Raw genomic sequence first — 15,704 nt, forward strand, 5'->3', positions numbered from 1 at the left:
TTTTTAGCCCTACCCCTCGTTATTAAGTGGCCCTTGTTTTTCAGTTCGACTTGCCCCCTGAAACAGAGGGCCCCTACGAAATTTGACAACACTTCAAGTCCATGTTGCTTCATTAGTAGTCTTCGAAGCCGTTTACGTTAAAAAAACGCGACAAACACAATACCGGCTTCAGCAGTGATTTTTCCTTGCATGAGTTTCAAACATATTTCCTGTTGTCAGCGAAATCTGAGAAATGTGGAGAGAATACGTTCAACATCGTATTCAACGCCTGGGATGCTGGTGGATCTGTTTGAGGTATGTAGAATATAATGCAAAAACTGTTGTTGTAGTTAGCCTAGTTAGCCTTAGATAAGATAGTCCTTTATTAATCCCCCTTAGGAGAAATTCACAAGTGACCAGCAGTACAGAGTATATATACAAATAAATTTACCAATTGAAATAAAATATAATAAAAAACTATTTGAATAAGATAAACATACTATATATATATATAATATATATATAAACTAATGTTCATGTTGTTGATACGTAATTTAAAATAAACAGTTTACCTGGATTTGTGTTTTTTTTCAGGTCCGATAGGATACCATGCACATTCATTGTATGTAACTAGTTTCATGTAGTAAAAGTCCTTCCAATTCAGACTAAATTATGTGATTTTATTTCCTTCGTACTGCAAGGTAAATGTAACTTGCCCATCCTGCTTTTGTGGTTCAACGTAGAGCTGGAGCAGGAGCTGGACTTCCACCTCAGCAGAAGAGCCATGCATGGTCTGCAGAGGCTGCTTATTGCTTATATATTGCTTATTTCAGAATAAATATTTTGATACAATATCTGTCTCTGGAATTGTACTGTTTAGTTTGAATGTATCAGGAATGTAACTATTACCTACATGGTACAACGTGGTACGATTAGATAAGAATCTTATTCATGCTCACAATCTGTTAGAAACTGCAATATTGCACTTTATTTTGCATCGAACATTGCACCAAAAGACAATATATAAAACCAGAATAAACATAACTTGAGGTAGTGTGCCATCAATGTAAAAAAAATATCATACAATATTAGGAAATAGGAAAAAATAGCTTTGGGCTACATCAACCATACCATAGACTATTACTGTATTAGTGGCAGAAGCAAGCATATCAAATATCATACAAACAAGAACCAGTGATACAATCAAACTAATATTGCACATTTCAAAAAGTAATTAACGGTCGGTTTTGAACCAGTGGATGGTCCATTTTTCTTTATTTGTAGGGGTTGGGGGCTTAGGCAGGGCGCCTGACTAACTTTTTGCAATGGTTGCACTGGTGCGCCTAACTTTTTTCACTTAGGTGCACCCACATATTATATCGTACCCTCAAGAATCGTTTTTATCTTCGATACAATACCTTGAAAAATATCGAAATCGATACCACTTTTGAAACCACAGGGAAAATGTATGTTTTTTTCAGCTTGGTGCCAAAAGAAAGATTGTTATGCAAGTGAAATATTCAATGTGAAAACTACTTGGTTAGAGTGGATAAAGCTAGAACTGTAACGCTTTATATTAGGGTCCTTGTAATAAGGTAATAAGACCCCTATTATATGCTTTGGGGGTTATTAAGACTATTTTTAAGTGTTAAAGGTTGTATCAGCGATTCTAGGCCGAAACATAAATGATCACATTCATCCGATCTGTCCTCACGATCCGCGAGCCGCCCACCCCATCAGCAGTCCGTCAAAACAACACGTCTCTGTAGGCAGCCTGCGCTCCGAGATCGTACACAAAAACAAATGGTACTACCAATCACTCACAACCAACATAAATAGTATTCCAACCAATCAGCGACAAGGGGCGGGTGTTGTGGGGTGTTGTGTGCGTTCAGGATAGTTTTTACTGGATGCACGGAACACTGAAGGGAGGGGAGGGCTGGCTCTGTTTGTTTGGGATCTCGCTCCAAATACCAACAGAAGAGAAGTCACCCAACATCACTGATACAACCGTTAATAATAACATATGAGATTATAAGACTTTTATAAGCACTTATAAGAAACTTGTTAACTATTTATTGATTGTTTAATAACATTAATAATAGTCTTATGAGTTTCTTATAGTTGTTCATAAAATCATCACAAACCCATTTATTGAGTCTTACTAACGCACATCTTGAGTGAGTGTGATCTGTTTTAAACAAAAATGTAGGCCTATTCATTCAAAATATTTACATTCTATTTTAAAATGAAAGAGGCTTGGGTTTTGTTTTATATAATTTGTTTATATTGTATTGTATCTTCCGGTGCTGCACTGCGGCGACGAGTGCCTGCAGCGCGTCTGAAATGTTTGTTTTTTAAGTTGCTAAGTCAGAACTATACGTTAGTATAGTGTGATTAGTGCTAAGTCAGAACTATACGTTAGTATAGTGTGATTAGTGCTAAGTCAGAACTATACGTTAGTATAGTGTGATTAGTGCTAAGTCAGAACTATACATTAGTATAGTGTGATTAGTGCTAAGTCAGAGCTATACGTTAGTATAGTGTGATTAGTGCTAAGTCAGAAGCGATCCACCTGTTGCTGCCGTCCTTTCACTGAGCCTGGGAGGCACCGGCCGCCGACTCAACAAATGGGATTTTTCGTTACACCCGGGATCAACTCTGGCAACTAAGGGGCCTGCACAGCGGGAACTTCCCATTCGATCTGCCTGAGGAGTGTACACGGACAACCACAGCACTGAGAAGGAAAAGAGGCGCGGGGAGGACGCTGTAGAGTGCGCACACGGGGAGCAAGCCACCTCCTCCCACGGTCATCCTGGCTAACAGCCGCTCCTTGGTGAAGCAACTTACGGAGCTACGGAAAAAACTGGGTGGGGGAGTGTGTGTTTATATTAATGAGGGATGGTGCAATTACTACACAGTAAGGGACTCCCATTGCTCGGAGGACATTGAGCTATTGTCGCTGTCGGTAAGACCGTACTATCTACCCAGGGAATTTGGATAGGTGTTTGTCACTGTGGTATATATTCACCCCGCGCTAATATCAGGGTCACGGCAAATAGGATATACGACACAATGGCCAAATTAGAAAATCTGGCCCCTGATGCACCTAAGTTTGTTCTCTGAGACTTTAATGGATGCTCAATCAAAAGTGTACTGCCCAATTACCATCAATACGTCAAGTGCCTGACAAGGAGGGAAAAGACACTCAACCTATGCTTTGGGAATATTAAAGACGCTTACAAGGGCTACGCAAAACCACCCCTCGGAGACTCGGATCACAACGCAATCCAGCTCATCCCGCAGTATAAAAAAGCTCAAGACCAGCAAACCCAAGATGAAGACAATCAAACAATGGACTGATGAGTCTGTCGAACGCCTTAGAGGCTGTTTCGACTGTACTGTGTGGGACATTTTCGTGAACACTAGTGAGAATCTGGATGAGTTAATCTCAGTGGAGAACGACCACATTTGTTTCTGTGTGGACTGTATAATTCCAGAGAAAACTTTTAGGGTATTTCCAAATGACAAACCTTGGGTAAATAAAGAATTAAAAGTTGCACTGCATAGGAAAAGGAGAGCTTTTGAAGAGGGAGACATGTCTAAAATGAAAGTCATCCAGAAGGAGATTAGACAGATAACTAATGACTGTAAACAGAAATATAAACTGCAGATTGAGGCGAAAATGAGGGGAAATAACCTGAGACATGCATGGCAAGGAATGTATACAATGATAGGGAAGGAAGAGAAGAAAAGGCATATAGTTACTAATGGAGATGATCAAGCATTCGTAAATCAATTAAATTAGTTTTATGCACGGTTCGAAACATCAGACTTTCTCCTAGAGCGTGATGTCATCAGACAGCAGCTACAGCATGGTACTCCCCTAACTATAACAGCAGATGAGGTACGTAGAGTTTTTAATAAAATTTATCCCAAGAAAGCACCAGGCCCTGATCAAATAAGTGGAAGGGTTCTGCAGAGGTGTAGTGAACAACTTAGCCTCATTTTTTGTTTCAAAAGTCCCTATATACACACTATATGTCACGTTATTTATGTGTGTGCACAGGGGTGGTGTTCTGCTTCCCCCGTGTCTTTGTTGGCACAGGGTTTGTTCCTGTATTTTCTCCACAGGCACTGGGATTTAGACAGGTGCGGGGCGTGGCCAGCGGGGCTGGGCTGGGCACCATAACGAGGCGCACCTGGACCTCATGATCATCAAGCACCTCTTCTTAAGCCTGACGAGGACTGTTCGTCGGCGCCAGATTATTCCGTCTCATTCGGTACAGTGGCCGACGAGTTGAAATCGACTTTTGATACTCTGACCTGATTTTTGTTACCACTAACGTTTGTGTGATCTTTTCGCCGGTAGCCAATTCCTCGCCATCGGATAGCTACCAGACCGCAGCATTCTCCAGTGCCTCCGCCAGTGCCTCCGCCAGCTACGCCAACCCGCTCCTGTCTTCGCCTGCCTCGCTGGATATCTTTTGTGTTACTTTTTGACAATAAACCTTGGATTGTCCGAACTGCCTCTGTATCTGCATCCGGGGTCCAAACCAACATTACCGAGTACATAACACTATATTCCTAAAGCCTGGAAATCTTCGCTTGCTCCATGATATCTATTGCCACTTGGATAGGCCCAAACGATATGCCCAGGTTCTCTTCATAGACTTTTCTTCCGCCTTCAACACCATCAGGCCCCACATTATGATGGAGAGGCTGTGGCAGTTACGGGTAAATCCTAACATAATTAGGTGGGTCGAGTCCTTTCTGACGGAGAGAGCACAGTGTGTTAGGGTAAATGAAGCTGTGTCCTCCCCGATTATGACCAATACAGGATCCCCACAGGGCAGTGTCATCTCACCAGTGTTGTTCACTCTCTACACTAATGAGTGTAGAAGTGATACACCTGAGCATGTCACAATCAAATTTGCAGACGACACAGCAATAGTGGGGTTAATACAGAATAACTATGAGACCCACTACAGGGCCTGGGTGGATCAGTTCACAGACTGGTGTAGGTCCAGCTGTCTTCTCTTAAACATAAAGAAAACAAAGGAAATAATAATAGACTATAGAACTGGGAGCCAGCCCCACCAGTGTATGGTTATAAATGGAGAAGACATTGGGATTGTAACTGAATACAAATACTTAGGGACAATAATAGATGATAAGTTGCAATGGACCAGTAATACCGACACCATCTATAAAAAGGGGCTGGAAAGGCTGCATTTTATGCGCAAGCTGAGACAATTTAGAGTGGATAGAGATATGATGTTACTCTTCTATCACTCTTTCATGGAGAGCATTTTACTTTTCTGTTCTGTTGTGTGGTATTTCTCCTTGTCACTAACCAACAAAAGCAAACTAAGCAAGATAGTTAACATGGCCAGTAAGGTTGCGGGACAAAAGCCAGACAGTATGGCCATGACCTGTGAATGGAGGGCGTTGAAGAAAGGTCTAGCAATTGGTGAAGACATGTCACATCCTCTACACCAGGCATATGAGATGTTGCCATCAGGGAGGAGGCTTAGGCTACCCTATTTCCAAACAAATCAAGCTAGTAGGTCATTTATTTCAACTAGTATTACACTTATGAACAATAAATTACCTGCAGGACAGCATTTTAAATAGCACTATGCATTTTCTTTCCAGCTGGACTGTCACAGTATGCACAACTGCACTTTACCATCCTACTCATAATGTATAGTGGGTTTGTGTCCTCTGTCCTGATGTTGAGTGTGGGGGGATGTGGTAGGGTGGGGCGGTGGGGTGGTTGGCTGAGGGAAACTCTGTTGTTTATCCTGTCTTGTCTAACTGTCTTATTGTCTTTTTTGTATAAATGTATCAGACATACTGTATGGGACAGAACAATTTTCCGCAAGGACAAATAAATCTCTATCTATCTATCTAAGTCACTGATAGAGGAAACCCATCACAACGGAAATCCTGGCCGGATCCATCCGATCGTGTGTGTGTGTGTGTTTCTTTTCTAATTTGTGTAATTTCTCGCTCGTTTGTAATTCTTATATCAATAGCCTACTCTCCAACAATAACTCCTACAATCTTTTTCCCGCCACTGACTTTTTATATATAGGGTACAGATGCACGTGCCGTGTATAAGTTATACACACGGCACGCGCATCTGTACCCTACATATAAAAAGTTGTGTGCATAGCTTATACACACGAAATGCATATGTTTTCATTTATATTCATTCAACATATTTACACACTATTTTAAAATGAAAGAGGCTGGGGGTGTTTTATATAATTTGTTTATATTGTTCAGTAGTAGATGCCTACATGAGGCCGTAGCACAGTTAACAGAGCTGAGGTGGTGATGACATAGAGTCCGCTGCTGTTCTAATTGCAGGTGCGTCCTCCCGTCCTCGGAAGTTTGTACTTGGAAGTCTGAAGTTTGCGTACTTGGTATTGAGAAACAGCCTAGGTCTGTGAAAAAAACAACTGACAGACCAAAGACAGAAAACATGGATAAGAGGAAGAGGTCCGAACTGGAGGACGACTCTTCTGGTAAGTTTAAGAATGTAATGCTATAGTAACGTTAGCTGGTTCTAGCTAGTTGTTTGCAAGCAAACATTTTTGTCTTACATTACTTTCTTTCAGAGGATTTGGCATGCTAAATTTTTGAGCTAACGTTTAGCTTATGCTATCATATGAAACTAGGTAACTAATCGTATCTTATAGTAATAGTTGTTTCATGAGGGCTTGTCAGGAAGGAGCCAAGTAATGCTCCAAAATCGGTCTAGTCCATGATACAGATTAAAATTAATCCTAAATTGTTATTTCTGTGCTGACCCCTCAACTATCTGAATGTAAATCAATAATTCGTTTTTTTTCAAAAATGTCACCATTATGGAGTAACTATACTTTATTTTGTGTGTCCGGAACTTCAGGGACACCTTCCTTATAGGGAACTGCACCCCCTTTTGCTTATTGTCACGTGTCTGCTAACTGTCTATTGTGGTCAATGATTCTTTGTGTTTCCTTATACAGTAACGTGAAAGACCAGCCAGAGACATTCTCAACCATCCCCTGAGGCCATGGAGATGCCGGACTTCGTCTGAGTCGAGTCCGTTTTTTTTAAAATGTTGATGTTCAAGAATATTTTTCATTAAAGTTATAATGAAATTTTTCAAAAGAGCTGTCTTAAAGTGTGTTTTTGTGCTTCACCGCCATAACATTGTATTTACAGTATATGTCGTTTTTTTATTTCACATTTTATCAACCATGACAACATAGGGTTAGTTTAATAAAGGGCTTATTAATCTTAATATGCATTGTTCTTGTTTTTGATCCCATACCTGGAACATGCATAATTAGCAGTTCAATAAAGGATTTATTAACCTTAATAAGCATTGTTCTATAGAGCATATTTTACTGCTAATAAATGAATAATAAAGCTGTTTTTACCTTCATAAAGCAACAAAAATGCTTAGCAAAAGTTTAACAAAGTAAGTTAGTAAGACTCAATAAATGGGTTTGTAATGCCTTTATTAACTATAAGAAACTCATAAGACTATTATTAATGTTATTAAGCAATCAATAAATAGTTAACAAGTTTCTTATACGTGCTTATAAAAGTATTATAATCTCACAATAAACATGTTACTATGTTATGATTAACACTTAGGATAGTCTTTGTATGTTTAGGGTTAGGGTTAATAAGCATATAATAAGGGTCTTATTACCTATTAACTAAGGCTTATTACATGGACCTTAATATAAAGCGTTACCGCTAGAACACAGCATAGGTGGAAGATTACATTTCCACCTGAAATAATAATCAGTTGGTCTTTATCAGTTGGTAGCCCTGTAGTACTACAGGGTAGATATCTTGAGAACCCATTGTACAATTTTGACACTTGTCCCCTCTATTGAAAGTTCAGGGCAAATATGTTTGAATGAAACCAAGCCAAACACTCGCAAATACACCATACGGCCCCCAGATAGAACATATCAGAACATGTGTTCTGATTGAAGGCAATTTAATTTTTATGTGACCAAACTCAACTTTGAGGACAAAAACAACAAAGGTAAGACATTAACAATTAACAACCTTTTTTGGTTGTTAAAGGAAAGGGGAAGTGCTTGATTTGTTATTTGCGAGTTTTAGTCAGAGTGATATAGTTTGGACTGTTGGAATCAGTGGCTTAACTTTCATATAATGTATAGTTTGTGCGGGTAACATTTTGTGAAAAAGATCGCTATTGCTGTGCATGTGCACAGCTATGAAACCCAAAACCTTGTTCTTGCATATGGGTATACATGCGTCTTTTGACTTTCCTTGGTAATTTTCCTCAAATCCAAAGTACTGAACAGCACTACTGCCATTTTATTTCTCTACCTACACCAGTCGCAGAGGTGCTGCACTTGACATGCTAGCTGTGTTGGCTAACTTTAAGCTAACACCGTCACGCAGAGCATGGAGACTAGTGCGGAGTTACTGCAAGAGACCGTGAGTGAGTGGTAGGAGGCGGGGCTATGTCTGCACTGTAGTGACGTGTCTCTGTTGACTCGCTGTCAGAGAGAAGAGAGCGAGTAAGCGCAGCTGGTATTTGTGTATCGATACTGCAGAGAATGATTATTGAAACCGTTTCAAAAATTCAGCATTGATATTTGAAGCAAAGACCCACCCCATCTCAAAGTTTTGACAGCTGAGGGCCAATTTAGGAACCCAAAATTTGACTGAGGGCCGCCAAATGAAAAAAAATGAAGAAATGAAGAAAAAAATCAATCCCATTTGTAATAATTTTAATGACCAGGTTGCATCTCTACAGTTACATGTATTGGTCTGCATCCAGTATAAACACATTTTAAATAACAAATTAGGCAAAACCTGGCACAACTTAAGAACAACTTTAGAAAACCTTGAGAAACATTTTAACTAACACACAATCCCTGGGGTTCTCTGCCCTATACAGTCGAATTTGGGATATAACAGTCCTGTGTGCATTTCAGAATATATGTAAAAACTTATTTAGAACAGTCAGTCTCATTGTGCCTTGCTTGAAAACAGAAAAAAATCTTAATGACCAGGTTGCATCCTACAATTACATGTATTGGTCTGCATCCAGTATATATAATAAACACATTTTAAATAACAAATTAGGCAAAACCTGGCAAAACTAGAGAAAACCGGAAGTTTAAGTGTTCGCATTGAAAACGTGGGGTGCACCAGTGTGACCCAGGAATAATTTTAGGCACACCATTACAAATTTTTGGTCGCATATGTGACCAAATTGGTCGCACTCTGGAGCCCTGGGCTTAGGTCTACCAATGCAGAAGAGGTGCCTATGGTGGAGGGCTGGGCTCTGTGGTGGCAGCAGCCTCAATGATCTCCTGAAAGAAAACATAGCAAATGAGAAAGAATTATATGGCAGAACTGGGTGATATGGCCACATGTTATGTACAATATATAATAACTGACAAATATAGATATAGATCTTTATCTATATCTATATGAATAGATATAGATATATTTCTACCAAAATAAATGAAATAAGACACTGGTTTGTCAAAAACTACATCACATTGATCCACCATTCTCAAGGCTACATGGCATTTTTAAATAACTATTGCATTACTGGCAAGTGATTGAAGCTAATCTTCAAACCTGAAGTCCGTGGAACATGGAACATATGGATATCATTGTAACCTTGTTCCGATTCCAAAAACAAGTTTCACACCATCAATCGACATGCCGACATGGAACTATGTCTAGTACTGTCATGAAGTATAAAGTTCGCTAGCAAGTTCCCTAGCTGCCATGCATACGAGTGATTATGTTATGCTTTTTATAAAGAAAATGTCTATACTACATTGAAAGATCATAAGGATAATGCTATGGTCATCATCATTTTTTAAATGTTTTTTAACAAAGAAAACACTTACATTTGTGGTTTTCAATCCTGTCGCATCTTTCGCCGCCATCTTGCCTGTGATTTTTCTTGATTTTCTATTTTCTTACAAGGCATTATAGGAGATGCCTCACCCTCGTTTTTGATGGTGCCTCTCGAAAATCGAAATTCCATGGGATAGTTAGCCCTTCCCCTTACCCCTAGCCCTCAATGAAACAACTATTGGGACAGCCCTACCTACACGTAAACACGCAAAAGCGAGGGATAGGGCTAAGGGCTAGGGCCAAGGAAAGAATTGGGATTGGGCAAAAGAACGTGGTTAGTGGTGTTTTACTTCCTCCCAACAGCCAGGCATGGGTACTGCAGCCTGGAACTGATGTTTCAAATGCATCCCATAATAGCAGACAGCTTCTAAAATAGAGAGAAAACCCTGCAACACTACTATCAGTGTGTGTGTGTGTGTGTGTGTGTGTGTGTGTGTGTGTGTGTGTTAGGTTTGAGACCCAGGCTGCATGTTACAGTTCCAGTGGCCCAGTGCTGTTCCTGGTTAGCTAGCCATCACACACACACACACACACACACACACACACACACACACACACACACACACACACACACACACACACACGGTGTAACTGCGTGTAAACAGTAATTAGCCTGCTATCAGTGGCACACTCCTGTCTATCTGAAACATGTAATCATTTCCTCGCCATTCTCCCCCTCTCTCCTCTCCTCCTCCTCTCCTCTCCTCTCTCCTCCTCCTCTCCTCCTCTCCTCTCTCCTCCTCCGCTCCTCTCTGTTATTCTCCTACCCTCTCTCCTTTCCTCTCTCCTCCTCTTCTCTCTCCTCCTCCTCTCCTCCTCTCCTCTCTGTTATTCTCCTATCCTCTCTCCTCCTCCTCTCCTCCTCCTCTCCTCCTCTCTCTGTTATTCTCATACCCTCTCTCCTCTCCTCCTCTCGGCCTGCCTTCCTGGGTGGCAACAGGAAGTAGCAGCCATCCAATACAATGACATCACTTCCCCTGAGACCAGCTGATTTCATTATCACATGACTTACACTGCCCCCCCGCCCCCCACCCACACTGAGGCTGCTTCCTCTCAGCAGCTAGCATGTAACACTACACGACACACACACACACACACACACATACTTTAACTATGATAAAGTACAGAGAGTAGATGTGATAAAGGTATACTTTAAATCTTACTATCTTACTACTATATATTATCAGGCCTGTCAGAGAGTTATTCCTCCACACTTGGTGAAGTGTGCATGTGAGCAGCCCGCAAATCACACACACACACACACACACAGAGCACACACGGAGGCACACACTGCACGCACGCGCAGACACAGTGGACACACACGCACACGGACGCAGATTTTGTAAGACAACGGCAAGATCAAGATCAGCCCCGCCCTGGACACACTCTCCCAGCTGAGACGTTGTCTCTATAGACTACACAAAAACGTTATTTATTTTTAAAATATTACTCACTGCCTTGAGCCTCCCGCAATGACTTGCGATATTGATATCCCCCCTCCCCCCTGCCGATTCAGCTGTTTTATTTTTCTAATGTTTTGTGTGTAGGCTATGTGTGACTGTAGGCTGTTAATCTCAATGACACATAAAAAAAAAAAAAAAAAACACCTTAAACTCTCACGTCAGGCAGCCAATGTACAATCAGCAATCTTGCCCTCACACCACCCGCCCCCCCCCCCCCGTCTCCCTCTCCCCCTCCCCCACAAAAGCCCGTACTTTATTTCACTATAGTTAGGTAGGTTGCTGCCTTAGCTGTTGTTACACTTTATTTATTTTTTATATTTTTTTTATTAGTGATGGGCCGTTATCGGCGTTAACGTGCTGCGTTAACGCGAGACTCTTATCGGGCGATAAAAAAAATATCGCCGTTAATCTATTCTCAAAGTTGAACTAACCAGAAGCTGAGTGTTTAACACAATATACTGTCCATAATCGCGCCATATGCTGGAGACAATGTAGCAATGATAATAGAAACAACTTGGGTGAGCGATGACACGTTTTGGGTTGATCGTGACATCAGAGCGTCAAAATAATTGGTGTTGTTGTTGTAATAACCCAAATCTTCCTCCGAGCTGCCCGCCTTGGTACAGTGGTAGGCGGACGCGTACCAGCCATCTGCCGTCTACGCCGCCCCCACCGCCGCCCCGGCTGCCCGCCGCGACGCGCACCGGAGACAAGCGTCCCGTGGACCTGTAGCGAGAGCGCGTCCCGGCGCCGTTATATTTTCCCACGTTTGAGTTTGTGATGCATTTTGGAAACAGGAGATGAGCCCCTGGTCTAATGTGCCACCTGGCTTGAGAAACCCGTTCTCAAAGACTTAGTTTTAGTCATTATTTAGGTAGCACACACATATTATGAATGCCTTCGGGCAGAATTCAAATGAGCCATTTTAATCTAGATTAATCTAGATTAATTCCAAGATTAATCTAGATTAAAAGATTAATCTATGCCCACCACTATTTTTTATACACTTTATTTATTTATTTTATTATTTTTTTTATTTCACTAAGGTGCTTCTGTAAATAAACACAATTTTCAGCTGTTTGTTATTATTATTTTCAACTAACCAATAGTAGTTGCCATGCATTTTTTTACAATTTCAATGCACTTTGAGCCCTGAATAACAGTAAAAGCTATTGAATAATTGATTTGCATCCATAGTATACTACACTTTCCGTTCAAAAATTACCCCTGTAACCCATAAATTGACTAATTTTATAATGTAATCATATGCTCACACATTAGCTGCTTTCAGACACATGTGTAAGTCCTGATATTCTCCTGCTATTCTCGTGATGGGCCGTATGTGTGAACAACATATCCTGACATTTGTACCCCGAAAATCTCCTGAATAATACTACCCTTTCTCTGAAGGAAATGTAAATTACCTCATATGTGAATGAGGAGTAGAAAGTCTGTATTTCTCAGTGGGCGTGTTGATGATGCTTCTGCATGTCATTGATTGGCACCCTAAATGATAATAAGCCTGTTGCCTTTTGTTTGCTGAATGGTTAAAAAATATTTAAATGTTGCCACTGCTTTTAAGAGTCATTCGTGGCAAACACAAAAAGATAGGTCTTATCATAACCCTAAAAGTACACATCATACAATAAATTACAATACATGAGTTCACAGCTGCATGCGTATATAGAAAATGTTAGCTGAACATTATACGGTCCCGGCCTTTCACTCCCTGTTTTCTCAGTTAAATACAGAAATCAAATACATTTGTCCCAGTGTTTGTTATATGGGAAATGAAGCAAAAAAATACGCTCTCTTTCTCCGGTAACACAGTCATTCGTGACGCCTTTCTTCTTCGTTGTTTGTCTCTAACTCATGCTCCAACCTTTCATTGATCGATGCTTCGGATTTTGTGGATGCAACGGAATATATGATGCATCATTTTAGCAACATTTAAGATGATCGTGATGAGTTGTGCCCGTTCTGCCTCCATTTTGTCTGTGGTCAAACCAAAACAAACTACAGTGACAGCGGCCACACTAATCCCGCCTCTTGCAAACTTAGACCCAACGTCATATCCAGCCCCTTGCAAGCCCACCCCCCTAAACCCCCGTTGATTCTACTGATGTCTAAATTACATTGATGTCCGCGTATAAAGCATCAAGTGTGAATCACCCTAGGAGTCGAATCTCCTGATATACAAATGTGGCAAAAATGCAGAGGACATGTGTGAAAACTTATAAGTAGAAAATGATTATGCTTGCTTCATAACGTACTAGGTGAACCAAAATATTATACGTTGTAACATTATAGGCAAAATGTTATTATATTTTTCACTCAGAAATTTGTTACATTATCGACTGGGGTTTCCACATTATAGCTAAGGGTTTAATTACAACTAGAGAATGAGCATGCGCATCGCACGCGCGGAAACTCTTGTTAAGATAAAGTACAGAGAGTAGATGTGATAAAGGTATACTTTAACTATGATAAAGTACATAGAGTAGATGTGATAAAGGTATACTTTAACTATGATAAAGTACAGAGAGTAACGTAATTTCCTGCATATAGGCCGCATCGTGGATAAACCACAAGCCTTTAATTTATGTATTAAAAAAAAACTGAATTGTGCATAAGCCGCACCCATATATAGGCCGCACAAGTTTCAAATGCGCTAATTATGTAATGAATAGGCATATAAAACCCTTAATATAAAACGTTAAGACCGACTAGGCCTACTGCTTGGCACGTGCACATTATTGTACAGGAGAACGGTGAGAGCACATCAAACGTGTGTAGCAGCTACAGGACCTGTCTTTCTTTACTGTCTCAGAGTGCGTGTCACTGTTAAACACCTGACAATGAGCTAGTTTACCATGATAAGACCGCCATATGAATCTGGAAAAAAGGAATAAAGACAGCGAGGATGCAGGGAGTTCAGCAAGGCTACAGTTGACGATCAAGGTGAATCTGTGTTGATTTATGTTAAACGTCAGCGTTAGAGGAATTGACATGTTCCCCGATGGACATATTTAACTCACAACTGTTTATGCTGAGACTGCTTTGCTTTTACCTGTCTGTGTCCGCCGTGCGGGCTTTGTGCACCGTCAAGGGAAAGAGGCGGTGGTTGAAAAAAGTATTTGTGTAGTATAGCTGTGATAAAAGACAGACTGTGATAGAGGACAGACTGTAGCTGTTTTTCCCAATTGACTTCCACTGTAAAAATAGACGGACCTTCTGGGTCCTTGAGGCCAAAAGATTCAGCATGCCAAAGGCCAGATACCAGTTATCAGATCATTGGACAAACGGGGCAGGGGTTTGGCTTAGGTTTGACTGCGAGTTACAGCGCCCCCCTGAGGTCACAGCGCGGTAACAGACTGTAGCTGTGATAAAGGACAGACTGTGATAAAGGACAAACTGTATCTGTGATAAAAGACAGACTGTAGCTGTGGTAAAGGACAGACTGTGATAAAGGACAGACTGTATCTGTGATAAAAGACAGACTGTGATAAAGGACAGACTGTAGCTGTGATAAAGGACAGACTGTGATAAAGGACGTACTGTAGCTGTGATAAAGGACAGACTGTGATAAAGGACAGACTGTGATAGAGGACAGACTGTAGCTGTGATAAAGAACAGACTGTAGCTGTGATAAAGGACAGACTATGATAAAGGACAGACTGTGATAAAGGACAGACTGTGATAAAGGACAGACTGTAGCTGTGATAAAGGACAGACTGTGATAAAGGACAGACTGTGATAAAGGACAGACTGTAGCTGTGATAAAGGACAGACTGTGATAAAGGACAGACTGTGATAGAGGACAGACTGTAGCTGTGATAAAGGACAGACTGTGATAAAGGACAGACTGTAGCTGTGATAAAGGACAGACTGTGAGAAAGGACAGACTGTGATAGAGGACAGACTGTAGCTGTGATAAAGGACAGACTGCAGCTGTGATACCGGACAGACTGTAGCTGTGATAAAGGACAGACTGTAGCTGTGATAAAGGACAGACTGTAGCTGTGATATGGACAGACTGTAGCTGTGATAAAGGACAGACTGTAGCTGTGATATGGACAGACTGTAGCTGTGATAAAGGACAGACTGTAGCTGTGATATGGACAGACTGTGTAAGGAGTCATTTCAGGTTAGTAGTAGTAGTAGTAGTGGAGTAGAAGCGTTTACCGCAGGTCTTTTGATCGCTGGCTAGTCAGTCAGCTCCCCCACACCAAAGGTAGATGACCTGTCACTGTGGAAACAGAGAAAAAGGTAGTTGTGTTATTATGGAGACCTTTCCAGTACCCGTTGCTCAATGCTAATGCTAACCAGAGATGC

The 15,704-nt window shown here is 41.0% G+C and overlaps 1 protein-coding gene across 1 annotated transcript in view; it reads right to left on the reverse strand.

The window, feature by feature from the left end:
- The window catches only part of raph1a (Ras association (RalGDS/AF-6) and pleckstrin homology domains 1a), an 86,802-nt gene that overhangs the window by 56,937 nt on the left and 14,161 nt on the right, over positions 1-15,704 (reverse strand). The window contains 1 exon segment of the mRNA XM_084478217.1: positions 15,555-15,618. The gene's annotated coding sequence lies outside the window, so the exon portion shown is untranslated.

Source organism: Micromesistius poutassou, assembly GCF_964030765.1.
Source record: "Micromesistius poutassou genome assembly, chromosome: 14".
In the NCBI taxonomy this organism is placed as follows: Eukaryota; Metazoa; Chordata; class Actinopteri; order Gadiformes; family Gadidae; genus Micromesistius; species Micromesistius poutassou.